At 35.9% G+C, this 16,024-nt stretch overlaps 1 long non-coding RNA gene across 1 annotated transcript; it reads right to left on the bottom strand.

The window, feature by feature from the left end:
• Positions 1-13,892: 13,892 nt before the first annotated feature.
• On the bottom strand, positions 13,893-15,801 carry LOC118481959. Its single transcript, XR_004866420.1, has 4 exons — positions 15,688-15,801; positions 15,455-15,607; positions 15,175-15,376; positions 13,893-14,157 (listed from the first exon to the last, which is right to left on the bottom strand). It is a non-coding gene; the product is annotated as an uncharacterized LOC118481959 (long non-coding RNA).
• Positions 15,802-16,024: the final 223 nt, after the last annotated feature.

The following is a 16,024-nucleotide window of genomic DNA, read 5'->3' as shown; positions in this document are numbered from 1 at the left end:
CGATTATAGGGAACTGAATAAGGTTACAATCAAGAACCGATACCCATTACCTAGGATTGACGATCTTTTTGATCAACTCCAGGGAGCTAGGTATTTTTCTAAGATAGACTTACGCTCCGGATACCATCAGTTGAAAGTACAAGAGGAAGACATACCTAAAACTGCTTTCAGAACAAGGTATGGTCATTATGAGTTTACAGTCATGCCCTTCGGACTAACAAATGCTCCTGCGGCATTCATGGACATGATGAATCGAATTTGTAAACCATACTTGGATAAATTCGTAATTGTCTTCATCGACGATATACTTATTTATTCCAAAAGTCAGGAAGAACATTGTGAGCACCTGCATACACTCTTAACTTTGTTAAGAAAGGAAAAGCTTTACGCCAAATTCTCAAAGTGTGAATTCTGGCTGCAAGAAGTACAACTTTTAGGTCATATGGTGAATCATGAAGGTATTCATGTAGATCCTGCTAAAATAGAAGCAATTACCAAATGGAAGGTCCCGCAAACAGCTATAGAAATTAGAAGTTTTCTAGGCTTAGCTGGATACTACAGACGATTTATTAAGGATTTCTCCAAGATAGTTGTACCCTTGACTAAGTTAACCTGTAAAGCAGTTAAGTTTGAATGGGGACCTAGACAAGAAGAAGCTTTTAAGATTTTAAAGCAAAAATTGACCAATGCTCCAATTTTAGCCTTGCCAGAAGGAACTGAAGATTTTGAAGTATACTGTGATGCTTCAAAATTAGGATTTGGATGTGTGTTGATGCAACACAAGAGGGTAATTGCGTATGCCTCCAGGCAATTGAAGAAGCACGAGGAAAGTTATACAACGCATGACTTAGAGTTAGGAGCTATAATATTTGCCCTTAAGATTTGGAGACATTATCTGTATGGAAGTAAGTTTACTGTTTATACAGATCATATAAGTTTAAGGTACATATTTGGGCAAAAAGAATTGAACATGAGGCAAAGAAGATGGATGGAAATCTTAAGCGATTACGACTGTGATATTCAATATCACGAAGGAAAGGCGAACGTAGTTGCAGATGCCTTAAGTCGTAAGTATCATGAGAAGCAACGACGAGTTCGTATGCTTAGATTAATTCTACAATTAGATTTAATGGAACAACTGAAGAAAGTTCAAGAAACAGCAATCAAGGACGATGCTGAAGGAATGAAAGGATATATAAAGAAACTAGAGCAAGGAAATGATGGAATTTGGAGATTCCATAAGAAAAGAATCTGGGTACCTAAGCAAGGAGAATTAAGAGAAAAGATTTTAGAGGAAGCCCATAAATCTAGGTATACCATGCATCCCGGTAACAATAAGATGTACCAAGATTTAAGGAATAATTTCTGGTGGATAGGTATGAAAAAGGATATAGCTGAATATGTATCTAAGTGTCTTACTTGTTCACAAGTTAAGGCAGAACATCAGAAACCTTCAGGACTACTACAACAATTAGAAATGCCTGTATGGAAATGGGAACTCATAACAATGGATTTTGTTACTAAGTTACCCAAAACCAGAAATGGTAATGATGCGATTTGGGTAATTGTGGATCGATTAACCAAATCAGCTCATTTTCTACCTATGAAAGAAACCTTTAACATGGAAAGGTTAGCCAAGTTATACGTAGACGAAGTAGTATCCTTACATGGAGTTCCACTCTCCATTGTATCAGATAGGGATAGTCGTTTCACTTCCCATTTTTGGACTAGTTTCCAGGAAGCAATGGGAACCCGACTAAATTTAAGTACTGCATATCATCCACAAACAGACGGACAAAGTGAAAAGACAATGCAAACTCTAGAAGACATGCTACGAGCATGTGTAGTTGATTTTGGTGGTAACTGGGGTAATCACTTACCCTTAATTGAATTCTCCTATAACAATAGTTATCATTCAAGCATTGAAGCTGCCCCATTCGAAGCACTATATGGACGCAAGTGCAGAACTCCAGTTTGTTGGGCTGAAATGGGAGAAAGTCAATTATCAGGTCCTGAAATTGTACAAGAAACCACTGACAAGATAACTCAAATCAAAGAAAGACTGAAGACTGCTAGAGATCGCCAGAAAAGCTATGCAGACAATCGCCGCAAACCACTAGAATTTCAAGTCGGAGACAAAGTAGTTTTGAAAGTCTCTCCTTGGAAAGGAGTAGTACGATTGGTAAGAAAGGAAAGCTGAGTCCAAGGTACTTAGGACCATTTCCAGTAATACAACGAGTAGGACCAGTCGCTTATCGTTTACAACTACCAGAAGAACTAGCTGGAGTACATGATGTGTTTCATGTATCCAATCTCAAGAAATGTCTATCTGACGAATCCATGGTATTACCTCTTCAAGATATAGAGGTAAATGAAAAATTGAAATTTGTGGAGAAACCATTGCAGATAGAAGATAGAAAGATCAAGTTTCTTAAGCATAAACGACTAGTGCTAGTCAAAGTCAAGTGGGATTCAAAAAGAGGACCAGAATACACTTGGGAGCTGGAATCAGAAATGAAGCGGAAATATCCTCATCTATTCCAGTAAATCTCGAGGACGAGATTTTTATTAAGGTGGGGAGGATGTAACAACTCTCACTAAAATTAATACTTATTATGCTAATTTTCTAATAAGGAAACCTTAACTAAGAAACCCAAGTAATTCTGCATAAACCATAAAATTTTCAGAACAAACAGAATCAGGATCAGGGCCCCTAAAACTCAGGGGGGGGGGGGAACCCTAGTTGATAATTATCCTCCGAATTCGTTGTCTAAATAGAATTTTCATTGTACGTCAACTCAGCAGGGCTACCCAGGTGACAAGCCTACCCTAGGCTAGGGGGACTTGCCCCGCGACACGCGACAAGTGTCGTGGATTCTTCCATGACACGCAGAAGGCACCAAATTCGGGTATAAATAGGGGGGCCTGGGACTTGATCAGATTTCTTATTTCGACGTTAAAACTCATTTCATGCACTGAGTTATACGTTGTTTACTACAAAACATACACCGCACAAAACACTGCCGCGATAAACAGGGTAATAACTCGATCGCTATTACGATTCAACGTCCGATCGACTGAAACTATCGAACGAATGTTTAAGTGCTGCTCAAATTGGGTTTATACTTTGTCATTCGTCGTTAATTCGATGGATGTTTAAGTATCGCACTTTGTCATTTGTTGTGAGGGTTTTAATCTCATGAATTGTCGTAAATGCTGTATTAGTTACTAACCCGGTTCGTGTGCATTGTTATTTAACTTAGGTTAACAGGCTAATCAATAGGCTACGCTCTGCTTACATAAATCTGCAATGTGAGTCATTCTCTTTTTATCAACTGTTTTACAAAACTCCAAGTTATTTTCAAAGTTATAATTACAGGGATTAAGTCTTTGTAATCACCAAGTTACAGCCGGTATGTGGGGTTTTGTATACATTACTTGATAACCGTCACCATTGGACAATGGGTTAGCCAAGGGGTGATATGACCATAGTCACAGACACCATCGGGCAATGAGGCTACCGATGGCTGGTCGAGTGACAAATACTGTGGGTAATTGGTTGATAAACAGAAACATTGTAATCGCTCTTAATACTGTAGATTATAACAAATTGTGTCGTTTTAAGTAAAACGAATGATTCACTCAGTATTTCCCTGCTGACAAAACCTTTTTCAAACATGTTTCAGGTGATCTGTTGAAAACCAGGAAAAGTGTCGTGAAGCACTACCAGCTTAAAGGAGTGGCTCAATATAAATAAATAAAGAAACATGTTTTGTAAAATAAAGATTTCCCAGTGAAATCACTTTATTGTAAATTACGAGGTTTTATCCCTAAATTATGTAATAAAATAAACAGGCATTTTTAGTATTAAAAGATCCTGTATTAAAGACTTTCGCTGTCACCTAAATTAAATACCACGGGATTCCTGTTCCGCGGCTCTTGACCGGGTCAAACCGGGGCTAGGGCCGTGACAACATGGCACCTCAACGCCGGCCTGGCCACGCCCTTCCATACCCCACTTTTTTTGTCGTGGACTGGTGAAGCCCACACCTGGCACGTTTTGAGCAATGCTCCTAACTCAAACCCCTCCACACCCTATAGTCTAAAAGTACCATACACACGGGGCGCCAACTTGATGTTGTGACATAACAATTAATTTAGTTTAATTATATTATTTCAAATAATTTATAAGGGTATGGGGGCTGTTACGAGATAAACTCGATGAACCCAAATAGTCAACTAACCCTGGAGTGACACCTCATTGTAACCCTTTTAACCCAAATGAACTCGATTTGATTGCGACGGTGTTTCCATTGAACCCGATGAACCCAAACCCAATTTTCATCCCTTTTTCCGCATCCTTCTTCGGTTTCATACTCAGGCTCACCAACCAATATTCCATCCCGATTCACACCAAGATCCAATCGTGACGGTGTACCAGTTGAATTTGATTCCCCATCCCGAAGACTAGGGTGTAAACAAGCCAAGAGGCTCGAGAGTTGTTCGTTATCGGCTCGGTTAAATGCTCGAACGAGTCGAGCCTTGTTGAACCCGAGCTCGAGCCTAAAATAGAGCTCGTTTAGTTATCGAACCCAAGCTCGAGCCTGAAATACAAAGCTCGTCTAGGCTCGCGAGCCTATACATGCCCAAACATTTTATATATATATATATAATATAATAATAACGACGATAACATTGTCGAGCCAAGCTCGAGCTTGAAGCGAGCTGGAGTCGAGCTTTTAGCTCGCTTGATGTTGGTTTCAAAATAGCTCGAGTCGAGTCGAGTCGAGCCGAGTCCGAGTTTTGGGCTTTACTCACGAGCCGAGCTCGAGCTCAAATAAGTATGCTCGAACTGAGCCGAGCTCGAGCTTGAACTTTATAAAAACATGACGTGCCGGGCTCGAGCCTAGTCGGGCTCGGCTCTTGTAAAGAGTTGTGGAGGAGTCAAAGGTCAACATCGATAACCCCAAAATTCAAAAGCTTGTTCCGTGGCTTGTCCTTCAACCCCCGAACATGACATTTATGAACGTACTTGAAACCTCCCTTTTTCATCCAAGCAATAACAAGTGCGCTGAATTCCACGTTTTAACTTTTTTTATTTTTGAAAGGAACCAGTTTTAACTTTGAAGACAGGAGATAAAAACAATGTTTATTTTATTTATTTGTATATTGTATTATAAATACGCAAAAATATTTAGCATTATTTTAGGAATCATTTCAAAGTACATATATCTGATCTCACAATCATAAAATACGTAAAAAGAAATTTCACATATACTATTTATTTTCACGAATAGTTGGTATATAATATAAAAATGTATTTATGATATAATAATATTTTTTCTGTAAGAACGTAAATATTCAACAAAAGTATGATGGCGGTTAGTGTGTGAGGGGGATCGGGGCACATTCGGGGAGTTCTTCGGGGACATGCTTGCCGATTAGGGGGGTACCGCCATCAAGGCGGTGAGGTAGGAGAGAGTGAGGAAATCGGTGGGAATTCACCGAAGAGAGGGAGGAGAGAGGGAGGAGTGGACCAATGAAAAATTTCCTTTTTTTTTTTAATAAAAAACCAAGTCACCTAAGAGGGGAGTGCCGCCATCAATTTAGGGTGTTAGGGGAGTTTAAGAGGGGAGTTGACGTGACACACGAGGATTGGTTATGCGTAAGAGAGGGGACTCCCCTCTTAGGGGAGTGCCCCTTACACCCTGAAAGTAGTGGTGAAACTGTTAAGAAAAATTTAATTAATATTGAATATTTAATAAAAAAATTAAATAATTAGATTATTTTAGAAAAAAAAAAAATGACAGACAAGGACAACATTGATCAGCGATTTTTCTATGCATCACATGGTGATTTACAAACTTCGTTGTGTCACATCTCTTATTCTCTAGTCACGGTGATAGGTGGGAAATTCTACCTATATGATAAAAATCCTACATGAAAATAAATATATGTTTTGGAATTATGTTTATAAAAGTAAATATAGAGAGGGACATTTGTGAGAAACTATATACCATTATTTATGAAGAAAATGGTGTTTTATAGTCTGGTCACTTTAAAGTTATTTGTCATTGATGCCTTGTAAGGTAGTCGTCTGTCTATCGCTGCCTTGCATCTCTAGAGTGTTCGGTATTATCCCTTGGTCCAACACCTTGTCGTGTAGACTAAACCTTTGATTGTAAGTTTGTTCATTGGCGTATACATTGGTATTGAGACGGTCAATGACTATTAGAGATTTAAAGCAGTAAATGTTTGTTATAGTTACGAGATTTCTCAGATGGGTGGATAACACCTAGCATTATAGCCTTGGTAAAAATATTCTGAAATGTTCCATACTTGATGCGTTTATGACGACCATATTCATTGTGCTACGAGTAGACTAGTGTCGTCCGAGCATCATACTCCAGCTTTACTTGGTAACATTCGGGGTTATCCTTTATGGTCCGATGCCTAGAGTTGCCATACTCTAGTGTGCTCTAAACAACCGAGAGGGAGTTGCCCCCATCACTTCCTCTCAATGATTGCACCATCATTTGTATGATGTATTAGTTTATTTCATCAAAGATTGCACCATCATTTGTATGATGTATTAGTTTATTTTATAGGTGGGATGATTAAATTATAAGATATTCTAGTGGTAAAACTAGAGCATTTAAGTGGGAAGGAGAGTTTTCTAAAAGTATAAAACAATTGTTTTATTTTTGAACTCTCGAGGTCTTCACCTATAAAGCTATACGTTATACTCTTATCTAATCTATGATTCCTGACTGTTATCTCAGCATCACATCGCTATCTTCTCCCATCTCTCATCTCCGCAACTCAACCTATATTCTACTCATCCCTCACCTCATTTTCTATATTTGATATAATTAAAGAGAGAGAGAGAGAGATTGTGGGGAGCTAGGGAAGGAGACCACGCTCACCCGGGAAACTAGCGGGACCTGGAGAGGTGGCACGTTGTTCCTCACTCCCCCGCCCCTCCACCTCAGCACCTGGGAGCGATCCCTAGAGTATAACACTCGGCCTAAGTCACAAGCTCTCAAACCAAAATTCAAATTAATGATATATTTTTTTCTTTATCTATACAAAAGATCTTAATTCAGTGTCGAGAAGATTATTAATTCGAGATATTTATTTGATTCATTCTCGCTCTAGTCATATTCACCCATAAGAAACTCTACTTGTATTGTCAAAATTGTGGGGCCCACCGCTATGTTTTTTTCTACCAAATGCTCATTAGAAAGATTTAAGAGATGTCTAGAAACAAAAAACACCGATTGTGACGGGCATGTTTAGTCTTCAATAACAGTTTTTCATAATCGTGGAGTCTTGGTGTTCGACCTTTTACCAACTATAACCACGAAGTCCTAATCTTATAACTAATTATCAACTTTCGGCCATGGTTTTATGTGATATATTTGGTTAGTCTAATACATTGAATTAAAGATAACTAATGGTTTCAAATCAATGACCCATTGAGGTGTAGTGGGCAGGATCATTTTGTTTCCAAGAGATTATGATGATTTTTATTTATTTATTTACTTATTTATTTTGGATGTATTTTTTAGGGTTTAATTCTAGTCTTAAGAGGAGCCAGCGACGGCTATCATGTATGGTTGTATGAAAGGGCGGACCTATGATTTTTCTATGGGTCAATGTTTTATGGTATTTAAATGTCCTCAATTCAACGTCTAAATTTTTGGTCGGTCGGCTCACATAAACAAGATACAATGTCATGTAAAAGTACACAATAAATAAATTGCCTACACAAATAAATAATAAAAATAAGTTGTCATTAGACAAGAAGATATCACATTATATAATTGTTCAGTATGGATTTCATCTTTTGAGAAATTCATTACATGATCTTCGCTTGTGACATTCTTAAAAACTCAATGTACATATATATATATATATATATATATATATATATATATATAAAAACAGATTTTCAAATGAAGATTCAACATTTTGATAACTTTCTTTATAAAAATCTTTCCATGTTATTTAAAATATTGAATTCAAGATTCAACAATTCAAGTTTAAATTAAGAGTAAAGACTCAAACAAATAACTTAATAACCAAATAAGCATCAACTCATGAAACATCAAAACATCCAACTTTCAAACTTCAACATATCAAGTTTCAATATTCAAAAACTACACGATTTGGGGTTCAAAGATCTCTAGTGTCGATCAAAAAACAGTATTATACACTGAAAACAAATTAAAAGACAACGGGGTCGGTTGACCCCCCCACCCAAGGTAATCGGCCCATCCATGATTTTACGGGTTGTTCGTTGTTTTATAGTTTTCGACATCACCAACCTTTGAACACGCTAAACCTTTGAATATGCTAAAGTGATTGTATTGCGATTGAAACTTGTGATACAAATAATTTTATCGTATATTTTTCTAGGAGAAAATGTATCGAAAAACATGATCATATTCCCTGCTTTATTTAGTCAAGATACACTATAACTACCAAGATGTTGATTTTTGATTTGTCATTTTTAGGTCACCATTATTACGGTCTTTGTTTAAAAGATTTTCCATACGAAATTCAAAGAAAAACTATTTGATTACTAATTAAATTGATGTGTACTTTGATAAGATTTTTTTTAAAAAAAAAAAACTTAGGATAGCTAATCCATAAATATTTTATAATTAACAACTAAATATAGATAAAAATGAAAATATTTTTTTTTGTTTTGCCATTCCGCAAAAAAAAAAAAAAAAAAAAAAAAAAAAAAAAAAAAACGTATATAGCACACTATATCAATATGAATTTCATGTGAGAACCACCCTTATCGCGAGAACCAATATAAACCCACAACACCATCATTCAAAAACCTAAGGGTGGAGGGTATAGAGCTCGGGGACTTGAGCGGGGAAGGTATGTCACCGATCGGTGACTATACCGTGTGTTTGATGGTGCTCGGTGACCAAAAGAGAGGGTGTCGAAATCGGTGAAATTTCACCGAAATGGAATGATTGTGATTGATGCCGTTTTTGACCGTTTGCATTTATTTTATTTTTTTGACGATTTAATTTTTTTGAACGTTATTTTATAACCGTTAGGTGATTTTTTTATATAAACTCAAATTTTCAATCCTTTTTAACACACAATTCTTTCAAAAATCTCTCTTTCTAGACCCACAAACACCATGCATGAACAAAAAAAAGGTGAACCCAAGAAAAAAGGTTCCGCTAGCCGAGGATCGGATTCAAGAAAAAAAGGTTTCGCAAATGAGACAAGGTGATTTTAGAGTTCCAAGTGCACCGGTTCAAACCTCCTACGGATATTCACCAACCACTCAACCTCAATTTTATTACCCCCAAACTTCCCAACCATCTTTTTTCACCCAACCTACTTTTCCACCACAAATATTTTCACACCCAAGCTTCACAAACGAGTTCGATCCATTTGGATTTAGGACACCGCCAATTCAATCACCAAGAGAGAATGTCGAGCGCCCACATCCTATCTACGATGATTTAGAGGTTGTCCCCGAAACACAACATTTGGATGTAGATAGTGGCGAGGACGAAGAAGAATATGAGGATGAAGACGATAATATTGGTGAAGCAAGTGACCCGAAATAAAAGGGAGTCAAGGCGGAGCGTCAAACTTGGGCGAAAACGCATGAAGAGGCCTTAGCCAAGGCATGGGTTCATTGTTCTTTAAACAAGAAACAAGGAAATTCACAAAAGGGGGACAGTTTTTGGAAAAAAGTTCTCGCCCATTACAACGAAACGGTCGGCGGAAGTACTCGAACAGTTCATCAAGTATGTTCAAAATGGATCTCTATGTTGACTAAGATAAACCACTTCAACGGTCTTTGGCAACAAGCGGTAATATTTTTTGTTTAATGTTTAATTTAAAAAATATTTTCCATAACATTTAAAAAATATTTTCCATAACATTGTTTATGTTTATTTTTTTTACTTTATATTTGTTATCTATGTAGGATCGTATTCGTGGTAGTGGGGTTAGCGACCTCGACGTCATGAATAGGGCTTTAAGTGATTTCAAAAAAAAAAATATCCGAGTGGTTTTCAACATATTGAGGCATGGGAGGTCGTTCGTAAACATGACAAATGGGCAACGGTACCATTGTTGGGTGAAGATAGTGGAAGTTCGGGACAAAAAAGAAAGTCACCCGATTCGGGTACACCGGGAACTGAGTCACCGATCGATATACCAGACATAAACGTAGACCCGTCACCAACAAGACAAAAAGGAAAGACGAGAGGCCCGCATCATCATCAAACGATAGCCAAGAGGCCCTCACCGAGAAGCTCGCGCAATACACTCTTATGAAAGAAGAAGAAAAAGCACGGGCGATAGAGTTGACGAATATACGAAAGAAACGCGAGGAAGACACCATAGCGTTAGTGGCGGAACAACGCGAGGTGGTGAAACAACTTATGTATGATCGGGATTTGAAGACATTTACTGAGCCACACGACCATGTTCCACCCGAGATGTTGCCATTTATTCTCGCAAGGAAACGAGATATCGCAAAAAAAAAATATAATTGACCATGCAATTTCTAAATATTAGTTTAAAATATTAGGTTTATTTTGTGGTTTAATTTTTTAGTTTTAAATGTAATGTCTTTTTTTTTAGTTTTAAATGTAACGTCTTTTTTTTTAGTTTTAAATGTAATGTGTTTTTTTATTTAGTTTAAATATGTTTTATTTATTTATTTATGCATAGTTTATAATTTTTAGAAAATAAAAAATATATAACTCAAACACCCTAGGATGATCGACTATACCCCTTGATTGAGTGCAAAATAAGGAGTGGAATGAGGAGTTGACATTACATAATATTATTGGATAGTATTTTACTCAAACACCGGCTCTGAAATCGAAAAATTACAAATGAACCAACAGCTCAGGTATATATAGAGGTGGTGATTTCGTACGAAATAGGCAAGGGCTCATTTCGTGCGAAATACCCTTTTGGTGTTTGACTATACCCTCTACCCTAAGCACACACCCCCTACTCACCACAATCCAAAAACCTAACCCCCCCCCCCTCCTCTCAGAAAAAAATAATAATAAATAAATAAATAAACTATAGCCCCACTCCACCATGAGACTGTTAAAAAAGTTTAAAAACACACAAAAAAATAATAATTTCCTTAAAAATCGCTACTTTTTATTTATATTTTTTTTTCTAAAAAGTCATGATTTAAGTGTAAATTTTGTTTATCATTTAATGGTTTAGTTTTTCGGAGGTGGGGTTAGTTTTTTTTTTTAGGTTTTCAGAGGGAGGGGGGTTTAGGTTTTTAGGGGTTATGGTTTAGGTTTTTCTTGTCGATCAAATCTCTATCTCCATAAGATTTTGTTATCATGAAAGAGATTTACTACCCACAACTCCAAATTTTTTTAAAGATTTTGCCTCAAATATATTTGTTTGTTCCTCAAGCATCAAACATGGACGAAAGAGAAAGAAATAGTAAAAAACAAGACGCAGTATAAAGAGAGGAATAGAGATAGAAAATCAGACGTTGAAGGGTAAACTAAATTTAAAGATATCTAGAGTCGTTAATTTTTCTTTTTCGATGTGATATTTTACCATGTATAATATAAAGATGTCAATTCATACTTATAAATTGACTATTATGGCGAAATTTCACTTTCTAATTTTCCATACCGTAGACTTTCTTTGATATCATCATTTGTAATTACATTATTTCTATAAAGTATAAACATGTCATGTTACATATGAATGTTACATGCCGACATAATTTGCCTCCAATGTACCTTTAGAGTTGGCATGGCAAATAGACTAAAAGATAATAGCGATCGTTGTAAAATAAATACATAAATTTGTATAAAGCATTTACATTTACAATATTTACAATGTGTAGTTCTTTGATACATAGATGTCGACGTGGAGGCTGCATGGAGAAGAGAGGCCAAGAATTCCAAGGCAAAAGTTCTTGGCTATGTGCTGTCAAAAAAGAATATTTGTGAATAGGGATATGCATGGTATCAAAAGTAGCGGTATTGAAAATCGTAAAAAATGGGTACTGATACCTAAAGTATCTGATACGGTACGGTACTGATATTTGAAGGTAAAAATCGGTATTTTAACGATACCGTACCGAAAGTACCGTATCGAAAACGACAAAAAGTGAGTACCGAATCGGTATGAAAATAATTCGTTATGAGAAATTCGACAACAGTACCATATGCTCGTCTCTATTTGTGAAAGGGTGAGAGAGATGGTGGAACGGTCTGTAGCCGTAAGGGGTGGTTTTTTTTGCTTCATGAGGTTTTAGTCAGAAAATCGGACGTAAACGAACCCATTGCAGAAGCAAGAAGTATACGCAAAAGACATCCTTAAAATCAAACATGGTTTCATGTTATTATTTCTCTTTCAAATTATGGCAAGACAATAGGTTAGAAATGATTTTACAAATACAAGAATATTGACCCATTCGTATAAAAAACATTAGACCATCCAATCCGGCTCCAAGTAAATGTTTGTTCGGGTTTTACCTTTTTCACGGTAAAAACCTACTCTAAAAACGCAACCCCGCTCCCATCTCCTTTTTTCACTCACAAAACTCGTTCTTGAAAGTTTTTACAGAAGAACGCCTACCAGGCCCTCTCTCCTTCTCGTTATTCTCTCTTCTAAAGACGTAGTCGACTATTGTAATTGCTCTTATATATCGATCACAAATAAACTAAGACCATATGTTGTGGTTTAACTAAAAAGTGTACCGCGTCACTGTCACAGATAGAGAATAAAGTTTTAACTAACTCACCATTTCACAAACTTGTTATGGTTTAATTAAGAAAGTAAATAAAGAGAAAAAGCAAAAAAGAAAAATGATGATTGGTTAAAAGTCACACGGCCCCATTTCTTTCTCTTCGACACTTGTTAGGCGGTGACGCCCACCTCACTTTGCCCGTGGCAGTGTTAAGGGTCACTAAATGCCCATTGGACAGGAGCATTAGCCCACAACGTATGTTAATCTAAGTAAACGAATCCACAAACAGAGTTTGAGCAACCTAATATATACCCAAACCTAAAGACAGTGGCGAACCTACACTATTAGAAAACAGCCAGATTTATGACAAGCATATTTGTAGCAAATCTGTGGAAAATTGGTCTTAGCTACAAATTTGCGACAAAACAGGTCCGTGTGAAAAATCCTTGTCGGAAAGTATGATTGCGACAAAACTACCACAAAATTTGCTACAACTTTCCGACAAATAACAACCATCGCAAGATTTTCCACAAAATTCTGACAATTTTTTTTAAAGCCTTTTCTACCATTTTTCGACAAATTTGTCACAAATCCCACTTTTAGCATACTTTACTAATATATTTTTTTAGTCATTTTTAATAATAATAATTTAAGAAAACAATTAATTAAAAAACCGTTTTCGACAAATTGCTTATAAACTCTAAAAACTGTTTTCGACAAATTTTCTACAAACTCTAAAAACTGTTTTAGACAAATTTCCTACAAATTTTAGATTTTTTTGTGACACGGTACCTACAAATTTCCTACAGAAATAAAGTTACGAGATTCCGACAAATTTGCGACAATTTTTTTAATGAGATAAGTTACCAGATTCCGACAAATTTGCAACAATTTTTTTAATAAAATCAGATTTTTTTTTTTTGCAAATAATTGCAGGAAATTTTTAGAAAATAGAAAAAACCTGTACATGATATTTAAATACGAATACCAAAAATCCTAATAAAAGTGTGTTTCATATTACAAAATTAATACGATCTTAACGTTTCAAAATGTAATACAAAACGAAAGTTAATATGAAAACGCGCTTTTGTAATAATAACCAAAAATTTCTAATGAAAAGCGCGTTTTCATATTACAAAACTAATACGATTTTAACATTTCAAAATGTAATACAAACCGAATGTTAATATGAAAATGAGCTTTTGTAATATGAAAAGCGTGTTTTCATATTACAAAATGAACACGATCTTTACTTTTTCTCTTGAACTATTCATCATTTCTTTCATCTTTTTTTCCCATACTGCATTTGCGGCTCGCTCCCGTTCACGCTCGGCCCGCTCTTGTTCCCGTTGTGCAAAACGAGCTTCCATATGTTTTCGGGCCTCTCTTTCTTTTTGCAACTCTGCTTGAACTTTTTAAAGCTAGAATTCATCAAAGTGGACATTATTAATACATATTAACAAAAAAAACCAATTGTAACATTAAACACATATTTAGCGGCATTATCATGTGCAAGGGCATTATTGTAAATAACCATAAAACAGGTAAACTATTCAGTAAAAACAGCATCGGCAAAAAATCGGTTAACGACATGTACGTTGTCAGTTAACGAAATGTACGTTGCTTATAAGGTTTTTTGAGCAAAAAATCGGCAAAAAACTGAAGGTTTAATTCAGCGAAAAAAAATGCCAAAAACAGCAGGGTTTTATCATCAAAAAAAGTAAAAAAAGTTTAGGTTATTTCCGCAAAAAAAAGGCCTAAAAACTGCAGGGTTTTTCAGCAAAAAATGCCCCAAAAATGCAGGTTTTTATCATAAAAAATTGAAGGGGCGTTCAGCAAAAAAAGCCCAAAAATCTGCAGGTTTTTTCAGAACAAAAAAACCAAAAAAATGCAGGTTTTTATCGTCAAAAAATGTCAAAAAAGTCAAGTTCTTTCGGCAAAAAAAGACCTAAAAACTGCATGTTCATTCAGCAAAAAAAGGCCAAAAAATGTAGATTTTTCAGCAAAAACATGAAACTCAGATCTATTTTGTTCCACCATAACACTCGATAAACAAATTTATATTAAGAATACAAATAAATAATAAAAGTCCATCAGTCTGTCAAATATACAAATCTACAAATATCAATATTCAATTGAGATTGGGAAAAGAGTTTGGGTGCCTATCAAAAGAATCCATAGGTGCATGCTTGTTTATGAACTATATTTAAAACAAACTAGGGGATTTCTTCCAATGCAAAAATTCCTAAATATGTCGGCGTTAACCCATGCCATAACCCAGTGAAAGCAACAAGCTTCTAACACATTGTACTCTTTTAGCATTGTACTACCATATGAAAGCAACAAGCCAACAACTATCATAAATCTAAAACTTTAAATATAGTTCTATATGTGAAGGCTAACGGGTCAATCTAAAAGAACAACAATAATGATGATACCTCTTGTGACTGCCTGGCATCATCATATGACGCATAAGTTGTGGAAGATGGTGTGCCGGTCACCACAAAATGAGGATCAGAAGTTCCTACCCCGAACAAGTTACCACCCTTACGCTTCGGATTCAAACTCTCCCAAATAGCCAAATCATCACATTCTGTTTCTTTAAGGTACATTTTTGTTAAGTTGTTGCGCGTACGCGACCTAAAATTTACGAAATGAAAACTTTCAACACTAAGACTTGAATCAATAACTATAAACAAATAATGAATGATAACTAACATATGAATTCTTTGCACGCTTAGTAACTAACTTTAAATTTTCAAAGTCATTTTCATCGATCTCCCCATCTTGTACCCTCTTTTTGCACTTCTTTGTAGCGTGGGTCTGGAAGAATACTTTCATGTATCCAACTTTTTTACCCTCTTTCTTTTCCTACATCAAACGGAGTAATGTAAATGATATGTACTAAATGTAGAAATAGTTACTAAAATTTATAATTATGATTAGTTTACCATGTTGGCGCGGTGCTCATCAAATCCTATTGACCCTCCGGTATGAATGCATAAGTCATTTTTGCGGTTGCTTTTCCCGGCCTCAGACTTTTTTTTGCCATTCTTCAGTGTTCCAGAACTGTAAGGGAAAAAATATATACACAGAATATATACAGAGAAATAGAAATTTAAAAAAATATAAAGTAATTTATTAAAATCCTTACACTACACATCCGTTCCCACTTCTCAAGAGGTATCCCATCTGGTGGAAATCTACGTTGGACAGTAAAATTGTATTTACCAGCAGGTATTTTATGCCCCTTATCAGTAGCCTTTTTTTAGATTTTTGTCTTAGATT

This window comes from Helianthus annuus, chromosome 1 (assembly GCF_002127325.2).
Source record: "Helianthus annuus cultivar XRQ/B chromosome 1, HanXRQr2.0-SUNRISE, whole genome shotgun sequence".
Classification (NCBI taxonomy): Eukaryota; Viridiplantae; Streptophyta; class Magnoliopsida; order Asterales; family Asteraceae; genus Helianthus; species Helianthus annuus.
The sequence above is the reverse complement of the archived record's forward strand: the minus strand, read 5'-3'. Positions and strand labels throughout refer to the sequence as shown.